The sequence below is a fragment of the Macrotis lagotis genome, chromosome X, assembly GCF_037893015.1.
Source record: "Macrotis lagotis isolate mMagLag1 chromosome X, bilby.v1.9.chrom.fasta, whole genome shotgun sequence".
Lineage (NCBI taxonomy): Eukaryota > Metazoa > Chordata > Mammalia > Peramelemorphia > Peramelidae > Macrotis > Macrotis lagotis.
Window position 1 is genome coordinate 412,167,967 of NC_133666.1, and position 12,555 is coordinate 412,180,521.

At 40.5% G+C, this 12,555-nt stretch overlaps 1 protein-coding gene and 3 non-coding genes across 5 annotated transcripts in view; 1 reads left to right on the forward strand and 3 right to left on the reverse strand.

The window, feature by feature from the left end:
• The window catches only part of TRIM55 (tripartite motif containing 55), an 89,125-nt gene extending 82,431 nt beyond the window's left edge, over nt 1-6,694 (reverse strand). Inside the window, exon 1 of one of the 2 annotated variants that reach the window (XM_074207047.1) lies at nt 6,610-6,694. The gene's annotated coding sequence lies outside the window, so the exon portion shown is untranslated. Of the gene's footprint in view, nt 1-4,074; nt 5,009-6,609 lie in introns of those variants that run through there. The other variant, XM_074207048.1, reaches the window with a different exon arrangement.
• A 188-nt stretch (nt 6,695-6,882) lies between these two features.
• On the reverse strand, nt 6,883-6,970 carry TRNAY-GUA (transfer RNA tyrosine (anticodon GUA)). The gene is given in 2 exon segments: nt 6,883-6,918; nt 6,934-6,970. It is a non-coding gene; the product is annotated as a tRNA-Tyr (tRNA).
• Nucleotides 6,971-8,619: 1,649 nt separating this feature from the next.
• On the reverse strand, nt 8,620-8,714 carry TRNAY-GUA (transfer RNA tyrosine (anticodon GUA)). Its single transcript has 2 exons — nt 8,678-8,714; nt 8,620-8,655 (listed from the first exon to the last, which is right to left on the reverse strand). It is a non-coding gene; the product is annotated as a tRNA-Tyr (tRNA).
• Nucleotides 8,715-9,034: 320 nt separating this feature from the next.
• Nucleotides 9,035-9,107, forward strand: TRNAR-ACG (transfer RNA arginine (anticodon ACG)). Its single transcript has one exon. It is a non-coding gene; the product is annotated as a tRNA-Arg (tRNA).
• The last annotated feature ends 3,448 nt before the right edge of the window (nt 9,108-12,555 follow it).

Here is a 12,555-nt window from a genome sequence, read left to right on the forward strand (position 1 = left end):
GAGGGATGTTGCTGTAGAGTCATTTAAACTGTGTCACTCTCTCGGGGACATTGGGGTATTCTAGGCAAAGATATTGGAGTGTTTTGTTATTTCATTCTCTAGCCTATTTTACAGATGAGGAACTGAGGGAAACAGGTCTAAGTGACTTGCCCAGGGTCACATTGTTAGTGTCTGAGGCCAGATTTGAACTCATCAAAAATGAATGCTCCTTAGTCCAAGCCTAGAGCTTCATCCACCGGGCCACCCACTTGCCAAAGGGCCTTTTGTTTATTTATGGATGAGTGAGCTGCTTAGGCTGGGCCTTCAAAGACTTATAAGATCACATATTGAGAACTGAAAGGAACCTGAGCCTGAGTCCAACCTCTTCATTTTCCACAGAGAAAGTAAGGTCATGAGCATCTAAAGTGGCATTCAAAGCCCCACACTCTGCCTGTTTTCTATTCCACAAAAGATGCGCCTCCCAGGCTAGGCTGACCATATCTGATCTCACCACCCTGGCAGCTGCTCACTGAAGCCTTGATAGACACCACCTCCCTCTGTGCCCTCTCCTCTCTGATTCTGGGGCTGAGGGTGGAGTACTAAACTCCTGATGCCTTCCTTTATGGAAGGCAGATACTGGACTCTTATTCTATTTTGCATCTGCTACATCTGCCAGGTCTCAACTCTAAGGAACAAGTTGCCCCCAAGCCAGGCGCTCCCTGTGTCTTATTCCCTCTGCCCTTTCCTGCCTCCTTCTGTGAGTTGTCTTTCTCTCAAGGATCTGTGCTACATTTTCTTTTCATATCCCTAGCAATTATTCCTGAGTCTGGTAGACTGTAGGTGATTAATAAATGGTAATTGCCTCAGAGTGACTGCAGGTCCAGTTAATTGTGTTTTTCTCTAATAATAAAGGGATTGGCACTGTGATTTCATTAGTTTAAGTCATCCCCTCTCAAACTGTTCAGTCTCACCACCCATTTACACTCTTAATAATTACTGAGAACCCTCCAAAGAGCTTTTACTTATGTGGGTTTTATCTATGGAAAGTTACTTTATTGGATATTAAAACATATTCATATTATTGGGGAAACAGTTTTGATTTCACAGACTCCCTAAAAGGTTCTCCAGGATCCCCAGACCACACTTTGAGAACCCAGTAGAAATAATTCATGGAGGATGCAGGCTCCAACATCAGTCTCCTCTGCAGTTTGTTGTTGAATGGGATGAAAAGCTAGTTCCTGCTCAGATTCAGGTGGTTAGCATGAGTCTAAGGGGGAACTTGAACTCAGAACTTCCTGACTTTAAAGCCACTTCTTTCTCCATCTCCCACTCTGACTTCGTAGGGAATGGGGAGAAAGAGAGCAAATACTACCTTCCCTAAGTAAATTTAGGGGGAAGAGTTGACTATAGAAATACAATTCAGTAGAGAAATAATGATAGTAGCCAGGCAGCTGACAGAGATCCAGCAGAATGTATTAAATTCTCTGGAGACAGGCCTTTCTATCAAGGTGGACCCCCAGACTAGAAAGATCCAAAGTCTGGAATGAGGAGTAACCTGGACCTGGAAACATCTCCCATGAAGCTTCAGGACTTCATCCTTCCCCAATAAGCTCTCCTTCCCTTTTTCAGTTTTTTTTGCATGATGTCTTCCCCCTTTAGATTTCAAGTTCCTTGAAAGCAGGGTTGTCTTCTGTCTTTCTTTGCATTCCCCCAGCAATACTTAGCATAGTGCCTGGGACATAGTAGGTGTTTAATAAATGTTGATTGACTGACCAATGACAATGAATCATATAGTTTATAGAATTCCTTGGAGAAGATGACACCACTACCAGAAAAATTGTCATAGTTTTAAACGACCTAGGGGTCTTTTCTGTGCTGTTTTGTGAAGTAAATGAAGTCTAGCTTACATAATAAGGCAAGTTTTACAAATATCTCATCTGATCCTCACAATAACTTTGGGAGATAAGGGCTATTATTACTTACAGATGAGGAAACTGAGGTAAAGAGAGGCTAAGTGACTGGTCCAGGGTCATATAGTGTCTGAGGCCAAATTTGAACTCAATTTTTCCTGAATATAGACCCAGCTCTATTTACTTTGTCATTTCTAGAGTACCTACAATGTGGGGATACACAGTAGAGATTAAATAAATTTTTATTTCTTTCCCTATGTGCCAATGTTTTACAAACATCATTTGAACCTCACAACAACCCTGGGAAAGAAATGCTAATATACTCATTTTAAAGATGGGGAAATTGAAGCAGACAGAGGTTAAATGACTTGCCCAGAGTTATATAATGAGGAAATATATGAGGGTAGATTTGAATTCAGGTCTTCCAAAATCAAGGTCCAGGGTTCAATCCATATGAGCCCCAGTTGTTTATTTTGACTCTTTTGTTAAGCTAAATGCTTACATGAAACCTCCTCCCTTTTTAATTATTTTCTATGGCCATCTAGATATGATGCAAATTCTGATATTCCCAGGAGAAATCTTTTGTATAGATAAAAGAAATACCTAATTTAAATTAAGAAGCCTTGAAAATTGAACCTAATCCATATGAGCCCAGAATTTCAGGTTATATAAGTATAATTTGGTCTTCTGGCCTTGGTGCTGGTTCCTTCTTCATTTCCCCACACTTCTCACCTGTCTGAGTAATCCCTCCCTAGTGTCATGGTCTGGGCTAAGAGACTCAATCAAAATTCACCAAAAAGAGCCAGAAAGGTCGGATCACCTAAGAACTAGGACATCCTTTCTAGCCAAGGTGTTGAGGGAGATGGGGAGAATGACCTGAGCCAGAGGGCATATTATGTTGATCTTGATCCATATTATCTACAAAGAAGTAAACTGATGAGGGCTTATGATAGAGGTTTGTTGGCTATGGTTGCTCCCATCCCAATTCATAGGCCCTTCCTCTGGGTGAGATGGGGGGGGGGGGAACTGGACAATATAGGAGTCAGGCCAAAAGTTTAGGGGACATTCACATTTCTTAGGGCTGGGGGGGGGGGGAGAAAAAAGATAAAATGTCCCCATTAGTTCCCAATCTTAGCTTGAGTACAAAACTGGGGTCCCCAAAAGATTACTGAAGATCTGGAAGAATCCTTTGGAAAAGCTCAAAGGGGAATCTAGAGAACATCTAGCCAACTTTGCAGGGTGGTTGTGGTGGCATCAAAGGAGATAACTTGTGACAAATCTCCTGAGTTTTGACCCTATAAAGAATTAAATTACATGGGTTAACTTCCAGAGTTTACTCTATTAAGAAACAAACAGAATTAGGCCAATTTGTGTTAGTACCAGAGTTTGGTCTTTAAAAAAAACAAGCAGAACAGGTTAACATACATGTTTATTAGCTTCTTCTAAGCTCTGTGGACAAATGCATATGTTTGGAGCATCCAGCTAGGAACTGGGCTCCCAGAATGAAACCTTGGAAGACATGTTTGTAGGAAGTAGACTAAAGGACTATAAAATTATTGTTGGCAGTCAATGAGATGTCACAATACATTTTAGTTTCCTGAGTGAGGATGCCTGTCTCATGTTAGAAAGTCAGGGATCCCATCAGGGTAGAAGAATGCCTTATCCTGACTTTGGAAATCAGGACCTATAGATTTCCAGAACATGAGGGACTCTCTTCCATTTACAGGATATTTGTGTCATCCCATGACTGTTGTTAACAATGGGGGTTTTAATCAGAAAAATAGTCATATGAACCTCTTGTTTTCTAAGGAGGAAGCTGACATCTTTCACTCAGATTTATAATTATTATTAGCAGGAGAGAAGCAGACAAAAATCTATATTCATCACATATAAAATACTTTTCAAATCTTAAAGTCCTATATAAAAATTGTTATTTTCAAGGTTTGAGTTTAGAATACAAAAATCCATGACTCAGAAGCAGTTTTGAGCTCAGCTGGATCAGTTTCAATCTTGGGAGTTTCCTTTCCAAAAATCTCTAGGAATATCTAAATTTGACTCATTTTACCCCCACCTACATTTCCCTATAAGAATTTCATTCATGTCATGACTAAAATGACCAAACAACTAAAGTACTACCAAAAATTAGAAAAGAGGAGAGAAAGGGTCTTAAAATTACACACAATACCTTAGGCTAAGAAGGCATCACCTTATTCTGACATTCAGTGACATCCAACGCTGTGTTCCCATTTGGGGTTTTCTTGGCAAAGATATTGGGAGCAGCTTGTCATTTACTTCTTACAGAAGAGGAAATCTTGCCCAGGGTCACATAATGTCTGAGGACAGATTTGAACTCAGGAAGATGAATCAGGTCCAGCATGCTAACACTGCACTTTATCATCAAAGTGGGGTTCATTATATGTCCATTATGCTTTGGTTCATTTTCTCCATTTCTGTTCTTTCTATTTCCTAATGTTCCTTTTCTTATAATTTTTTTTTTCTGGCAGATTGTTCTCAGAGTTCTCCCCATTCAGAAACCATTTGCCTTACTTTGCATAGCCTCCTCTCTAAATTGAGTAGTTTTATCAAAAATCCTTTTAAATTCATCATCACTCTACTTTTCTCTTCGACCATCTGTTTGTTCTGACCAACAAATCCCTTCTCTTTTTGAGAGTTTCCTTCCTGCCCTTCTTAGGAAGCCAGCTAATAAATTAAGGACAACCTTCCTCTGGTCCTGGAGAAATTGCTTGACTTACAACCTCCCACATTTACATATTATATAACTAATTCATGGTCACAAGGCCTCTCTTCCTTGTAGACTTAATATCATTTAGTTGTTGTCCTTCATTCTTGAAGAAGATCATGATATCATGTCATGCACATCATTTGGATTAAAGTGAGGGGCTGTTGAAAAAAATTACTTTAAAAAAATGAGTTTTACTAAAATAAAAACTGGGGAGAGATACAGTGAATTTTCCCAAGATCACCCAGTAGTAAATAGCCAAGTAAGATTTTCAATTCAATTCAATTCAATGAACCTGTATTAGCCTTCAATGTGCCAGACCCAGAGGAAACAACAAAAGAAAGGCAAAATATAGTCCCTGCCCTCATCAAGTTTACTATCTGATGGGGGTGGAGGACAATATACAAACAAATATATACAGTGCAAGTTATACATATACATATATATATATATATACATATATATATATATATATATATATATATATATAATAAGAAATAAGAAAGTGAGGGCTTCCCAAAAAAGTGAGATTTTAGTTAATGGAAACTGGGGAGGTTGGGAGTCAGAACTGAGGGGGGGGGGGAGGCATTCTAGGCTTGGGGGACAGGCAGAGAAAATGCCCACAGTTGAGAAATGTTCATGGAACGGCCTGGAGATCAGTGTCACTGAATTGAAGAGTTTGTGCTGGAAGATGTTAAGGTGTAAGGAGACTTGAAAAGTAGGAGAGATTCTGGGTTATGAAGGGCTTTGAATTATATTTGTTCTTGAAGGAAGGCAATAGGAAAGTTGGAGTTTGGGTGAGGGGAGAGAATGGAGTGTTCCTTGTTCTTTGAGGATGAAATGACAAACAGCATCATCATCACTTTCGGAAAAACTCTAGGGGCTGAACTGAGCGAGGATGAATTGGAGTGGGGAGGTAGGAGACTCCACCAGCAGCTAAGGAATTGAGGTATGAGATGAAGAGAACTTGCACCGGAAGGATGGAGGTGTCGGGAGAGAAGGGGGTGTATCCCGGGCCTGCTACAATGCTGAAACCCCCAGGCCTTGGCATCTGAGAAGATCTAGGGAGGAGAGAGATAATGGGGCGTCCTGGGTGACTCCAAGGTTTTGAGACTTTTGGACTGGGGAGGACTGTATTGTCCTCCACAGGAAAGGTGGGAGGCTGGAAGGGTTTAGGGGGAAGGGCCTCGGGTTCCATTTTGGACAAATTTTCAGTTTCGGTTGTCTGCTGGACATCCAGTTCGAGGTGTCTGAAAGGTGTTTGGAGATGCAGGGCTGAAGGTCAGTAGGGAGAGGGGGGCGGGAAGGCAGGCCTGGGATCCTTGCCTACAGAGGGCATTTGGATCCATGGGGGCACAGAACCCTCCGCTGGCTCTGTATACATACAATCAACACTTGTGTCGCAGGATCCCCAGCTGGGAGTTTCATGTGTCTCCCCGACTGCTCCGTCTTCTCCCTTCTGGATTTCTCGCCTCTCTCACCTTTAAAACTGACCCTACTCCGTGGGATAAGAAATTTTTCATTTTCTACGGGTCCGGAGTTGGAAAGAAACTGGGACGGCCTTCCGATCCACCTCTTCCTGGGTGAGGAAAGCCGGGCCCTGGGAGTTTGTCCAGCCGCCCGAGTCACGAGGGAAGTACAACAAAGTGAAGATGTCATTTTTCTTGGACAAAATAAAATATAAGACTATTCAATTTTGTTCACTTTCAAAAAGAACTTTGAATCGGCATTGATTTTTTAAAAAAAATTCCTTTTAAGTAGCCCTTGCACTCATTAATTCAGTTCAATAAACATTCAATAAGGGCTAGCTAAGAGGGAAGTCCCTCAGCCTGGGGGGGGGTACCGCGCTTGGAGGCTCGTCCCGAGTCCGGGAAGACTTCCCGCCCCGTGGCCGCCTGTAGCCAATAGGATACCGCGGACCCCTCCCCCCGCACATGGTAGGCGCTTAATGAACGCTTATTGACTTAAAATGCAACTAACCTCGGAGCTCGTCCCCACCAAACCGGAAGTCGCCACGTTTGTAAACCGCGCGTGAAGGGGTGCGGCCCGAAGCCCCGAGGGGAAGGGCGGCGGGGGGCCGCGGGCCGCGATCCGCCACCCCCGCTCCACGCGCCGAGCCCAGGCCCCGCCCCTGGCCCCGCCCCGGGAGTGCGGAGCTCGGCTCCCATTGGCAGGCTCCCGGCGCGGGGCCACGCCCCCTCCGGACGGCTCCCCGCCACTTTCTGAAAAGAAGAGAGTAAAAGGCCGAGCTTCTCCTTCGAGCCGGAATCGAACCAGCGACCTAAGGATCGCCGAGCAGCGCCTCTACAGTCCTCCGCTCTGCCAGCTGAGCTATCGAAGGGAGCTGCGGGCCGGGCCGCCGGGCGGCCCTACAGTGCCGCTGCCCCGGCCAGGCCCGGCGCCGGGACGGCCGCGGAGGGCCCAGACCCGCGGGGCCCCCGCCAGGCGCGAGCCCTGCTGCCCCCCGCTTCCCTGCCCTCCCCCCGGGCAAGCCTCGTGCCCCTGCCGCTCCTTCCGGAGCCGTCCGCCTCTGTCTCCGGGCCTGCCTCTGCCGCTAGCTCCGCCCTCTCCGTCCCTTCTGTGTCGTGTGTGTGTGTGTGTGTGTGTGTGTGTGTGTGTGTGTGTCTGTGTGTCTGTGTGTCTGTGTGTGTCTGTGTGTGTCTGTGTGTGTGTGTCTGTGTGTGTGTGTGTGTGTGTGTGTGTGTCTGTGTCTGTGTCTGTGTCTGTGTGTGTCTGTGTCTGTGTGTGTCTGTCTGTGTGTGTCTGTGTGTGTCTGTGTCCCTATGGCCTCTCTTCTCAGTCTCACTCTCTTTTCTGTTTTTCCCGCTCTTTCTGTCTCTTCTCGGCCTCTCCGACCAGTCTCTGGCTCTGGCTATAGAAGCGGCTCCAATCAGCCTTTTACAAATTAATCTTATCAGTTATTCATTTTTTCTCTTTCCCACCCTGCTCCTCACCCACGGAAGACAAACCAAAAACAGAGGTCAGCCCACCTACAAACCAGAAGCATTTCCTCCCTTCAAGGTGCTTACATTCCACCACGGAGTAGACATTATGCGTGTGTGTATATATATATATATATATATATATATATATATATATATACATTGTGTGTGTGTGTATACACTACACAGAATAAAGACACACACTATATATATAGATATATACACACACAATACACATAATGTATAAAGACAAACTATATATACACACTACACAGAATGAAGACAAACTATATATGTAGATATATAGACACACGCAATACACATAATATATAAAGATACAAACTATATATGCACACATACACAATACACAGAATATATAAAGACAAACTATACACACTACACAGAATAAAGACAAACTATATATGTAGATATACACACAATACACATAATATATAAAGACTATAATAAATATACACACAAGCACAATATACTTAATATATAGAGCCAAACTATACACAACACACATATATACATACACAACACACAGAATATATAAAGACAAACTATATATATACACATACACAATACACAATATATAAAGACACAAACTATATACACACACACAATACACAGTGTATATATAGACACATACTATATATACACAAATACACAGAACATATAGACGAACTATATATAGACACACACAATACACAGAATAAAGACAAACTATATATACACACAATACACAGTATATATAAAGACAAACTATATATATATATACACAAATACACAATACACAGAATATATAAAGACAAACTATATATATACACACACACACATATATACACACTACACAGAATAAAGACTATATATATATACACACACAATACAAAAAATATATGAAGACACAAATCAGTAAATACAAGGTCATTTTAGAAATATAAAATTGAAAACTGAGTCAGTTAAAGTGATCATTACGAAAGGAAAGAAATCTGTTCCTTTTATTTCACTACAAAGTCTGCATTTTTAGAAAAAAAAAAACACGGTCTCCTTCGAGCCGGAGTCGAACCAGCGACCTAAGGATGTCTCTCACGTGAGCTTCACCACTACAGTCCTCCGCTCTACCAGCTGAGCTATCGAAGGGACACGATTGGCGGGCGCGCCCCCGTGAGACTCAACACTTAGCAGCAGGGGTTGCCGGTTTCCTGTATCTAAGAGGGCTGTCTCTGTGCGCCTGCGCACAAGTGCGGGCCTGCTCCGCTCACTCGCGGCCGAGCCGAGGCCGCAGTCTTGCTCCTGGGCTGGCTAGACGTCCGGGTCCGGGTCCGGGTCCGGGTCCTCGCCCCGCCCAGGCCCCAGAGGCGGCTGCGACCCCGCAGCCCTACACGCCCCGCCCACAGTGGCGCGCGCCGCTCCGCCCGTCCACACCTTGTGTAGACGCCCTCCCCCTCCCAGGCTGTGCAGGGCCAGTGGCGCAATGGATAACGCGTCTGACTACGGATCAGAAGATTGTAGGTTCGACTCCTACCTGGCTCGGATTTTTTTTTGCCAAGGATGGAGTTTTTTAATTTTCAGTTTTTGAGGAGCGGGATGGTGAAAGGGCGCTCATGTTACATTGTAGCTCCCCATTTTTGCTCCTGTCCCTAATCACAGAGGACCATAATGTTGCCGTTCTGTCTGGCCCAAAACCGCCTTAATATAGGTGCGATGCGGGGATCACGGCAAAGACAAGCACCTGCTCCCGGTTTGTAAAACATAAAGTAAAGGGGTGTTACATAAAGAAGTTACCTGAAGGTTTTTGTTCCCCTCCCATCAAGCCTAAACTTGCCCCTTTACACCTTCTCTCCTTTGTCCCTAATCTTGTCCTACCAAGCACAATTCTAATTTCTCTTCTTCAAATTCACCTTGCATGACTTCAGTGAAAAGTCCTTGAATTTGATTTTTTAATTAAAGAATCTTTAACATTGCCATAATTTTGGAATGCAAAAAAGCAGATCCTGTGGTTCCTACTAACAGAAGCAATTTCGGTAATGATTCACATGCAATTACAAATACGATTTCTGATTTTTTTTCCTGCTTTATACACTTTGTCTTAACTTCGTGATAACTGAAATGAATTTTATGTCAAAGCTAAATTTGTTTTCCTGAAATACATGTTTCATATATATATATATATATATATATATATATATATATATATATATACATATATATACATATATATGTATATATATAATGCACACACACATTTACACACACATAATACATTATATAAAATGCATAAAGTATTAGGTTCTGAATTTGAAATTAAATCTGGGTTTTTAAAATGCACATGTTTAAATATAACTTGGGTTTTTCTAATCTCTATTAATTTCATCATTTTAAAATTCCTTTTCTCTGTAAATTGATGCTAATTAACACTGTCTTCCATTTTTAAAGCATAGTTTGATTCCAGACTAAGCATCACTAAAGTTCAACTGATCTTCCTAGGCTGTGGACTCTTGTTGCCTCCCTCTGGTTTAGCCTGATTTTCTTCTTATCGTGTCCTGACTTAGTGGACACTGAACTTGACCCTTGAAGCCTTTGCCCTGATATTCTATCACATTCATTCATGCCTTGCCAAACCCTAAACCTGGATTACCATACCCTCAATCACTTAGCTGCCAAAGAGGTTGGAAGTCACACATCTCTGTGCAGATGACTCCACTGCAGATTTGTATTATATAAGCTAAATTTGGCCTTCCTTGCTATGGAATGATATAATTATTTTTTCCTTGTTTGAATATCATAGTCCCTGAAATGACTATTTTTTAAACCTCTTTTCATAAACTCTCCCTATATTATTCTCTTCCTTTTCAAAAAAGAAATACCTCCTGACAAAATGGAAGCCATTTGTCATGAGCTCCCTCTTCCTTATTTCTCATCTTAAAACCTCTCCACATAATTTGTTATGTCATTCCTTTGCATTTTAGTCCAGTCTCTGAGGGGAAAAAAATTACCTTTCTTGTCAAAACCAAATCCTCTGCATTGTGCCATTGGTTTCAATTTAAAATTTCCTCCATGACTTTGTCATCACCTCTCATCTTCAGTATCTCCTGGCTGCTTCCCCATTGCCTAAAATCAGTATTACCAGGTTTCTCCTTTCCTTCTAAAACCTTCATTTGACCTGCTATCTCTTCTAATTTGTTTATGATGTACTCATAAATCTAGGTCATAGGTCCATTTGGAGCCTATTGTGCTGTATAGTTTGAGATATTGGTCTAGTTTTAGTTTTCAAAGTAATTTTTTATTTAATAGTGAGTCCTTAAGCCTATAGATGGATTTTTTTTTTAATTTATTGAACATTATGCTCTGGTTATTTACTTCGTCTATTCCACAGATCAATTTTTTTTAACCAGTGTCAAATTTTTGATGATTCCTGTATTGTAGTATAGTTGGACATCTGGTACTGCCAGAACACTTCCTTCTTGATTTTTTTCATTATTTCCTTTGAAAGTCTTGACCTTTTGCTTCTCAAAATGAATTTTGTTATTTTCCTAGCTTTATAAAATAACCTTTCATAAGCTGATTAGTATTGTATCTAATAATTTTAGGTACTACTGTCACATTGTAAACATTACAATTATTTGGGTCTGTCTTTATATCTCTATTATTTTTTAACTTATACTCATAATTCCCTTATGTGTTTTACTAGAGGGATTCCCAAATGTTTTATATAATCCATAGTTATATGATAAATTTGCTTTGATATCTTCTTGCTAGTTTTAACTGGTAATATATAAATATGAAGATTTATATGGGTTTATTTTTGTCTTACCATTTTGTTGAGGTTTTTAATTGTTTTAATTATTTTTTAGTAGAATCTTTAGGGTTCTTTAAGTAGACTATCCCCTCAACTGCAACAAACAATAATTTTGTATCAACTTTGCCTGTATTTTATTCCCTCAATTTATTTTTCTTATCTTGCTCAATTCTGTTTCTTAGTTTAGATAGATATTCTTAATTATAATAAGAAAATATCCATTTGTTCTGATACATTTAAATTATGTGCTTTTTAAAAAAACAAACAGGAGTTCTAGCTTTACAAAAGTTTCCTTGCATCTATTGATGCATGTAATTCTTGTCTTTGTTAATAATATCATCCTATTATGTATTATATTAATCTATATTTTTATAAATTTATGACTTTTCCAACTACATATAAAGATGATTTTCAACATTTGTTTTTTGTAAGATATTGAGTTCCACATTTTTCTCCCTCACTTCTTTCCCTCCCCTTCTCTTGATAGTGAGTAATCTGATAAAGTTATATATGTATAACTATGTTAAATTTATTTCCATATTAGTCATATTGTGAAAAAAGAATCAGAACAAAAGGGGGGGGGACCATGAGGAGAAAAATGGAAAATGGTATGCTCTTGTTTGCATTCAGATTCCATAGTTCTTCCTCTGAATGTGAATGGTGCTTTCCAATCACATGTCTTTTAGAATTCTTTTTGATTATTTTATTATTGAGAAGAGCCAAGTTCATCAGTTATGATCAGCATATAATGTTGCTGTTAAAAATGTAAATTGTTCTCCTGATTTTAGTCACTTCATTCAGCATCTGTTCATCTAAGCCTTTCCAAGGCTTTTCTGAAGTCCACCCAGTCATAATTTCTTATAGAATAGTACTCCATTATATTCAATATACAATAGTACTTCATTACATTCATATTTGTTCAGTCATTCCCCAACTGATGGACATCCCCTCAATTTTAATTTTTTGCCATTACAAAAAAGAGTTGCTATAAATATTCTAGTACTTGTGGATATTTTCCCCTTTTTTATGATCTCTTTGGGATATGGATCTAGAAGTGGCATTACTGGATCAAAGTGCATGCACAGTTTTGCTCTCCAGAATGACTAGATCAGTTTACAACTTCACCAACAATGCATTAGTTATCCAGTTTTTCCCATCTATATGTATATTTAAAAAATATTA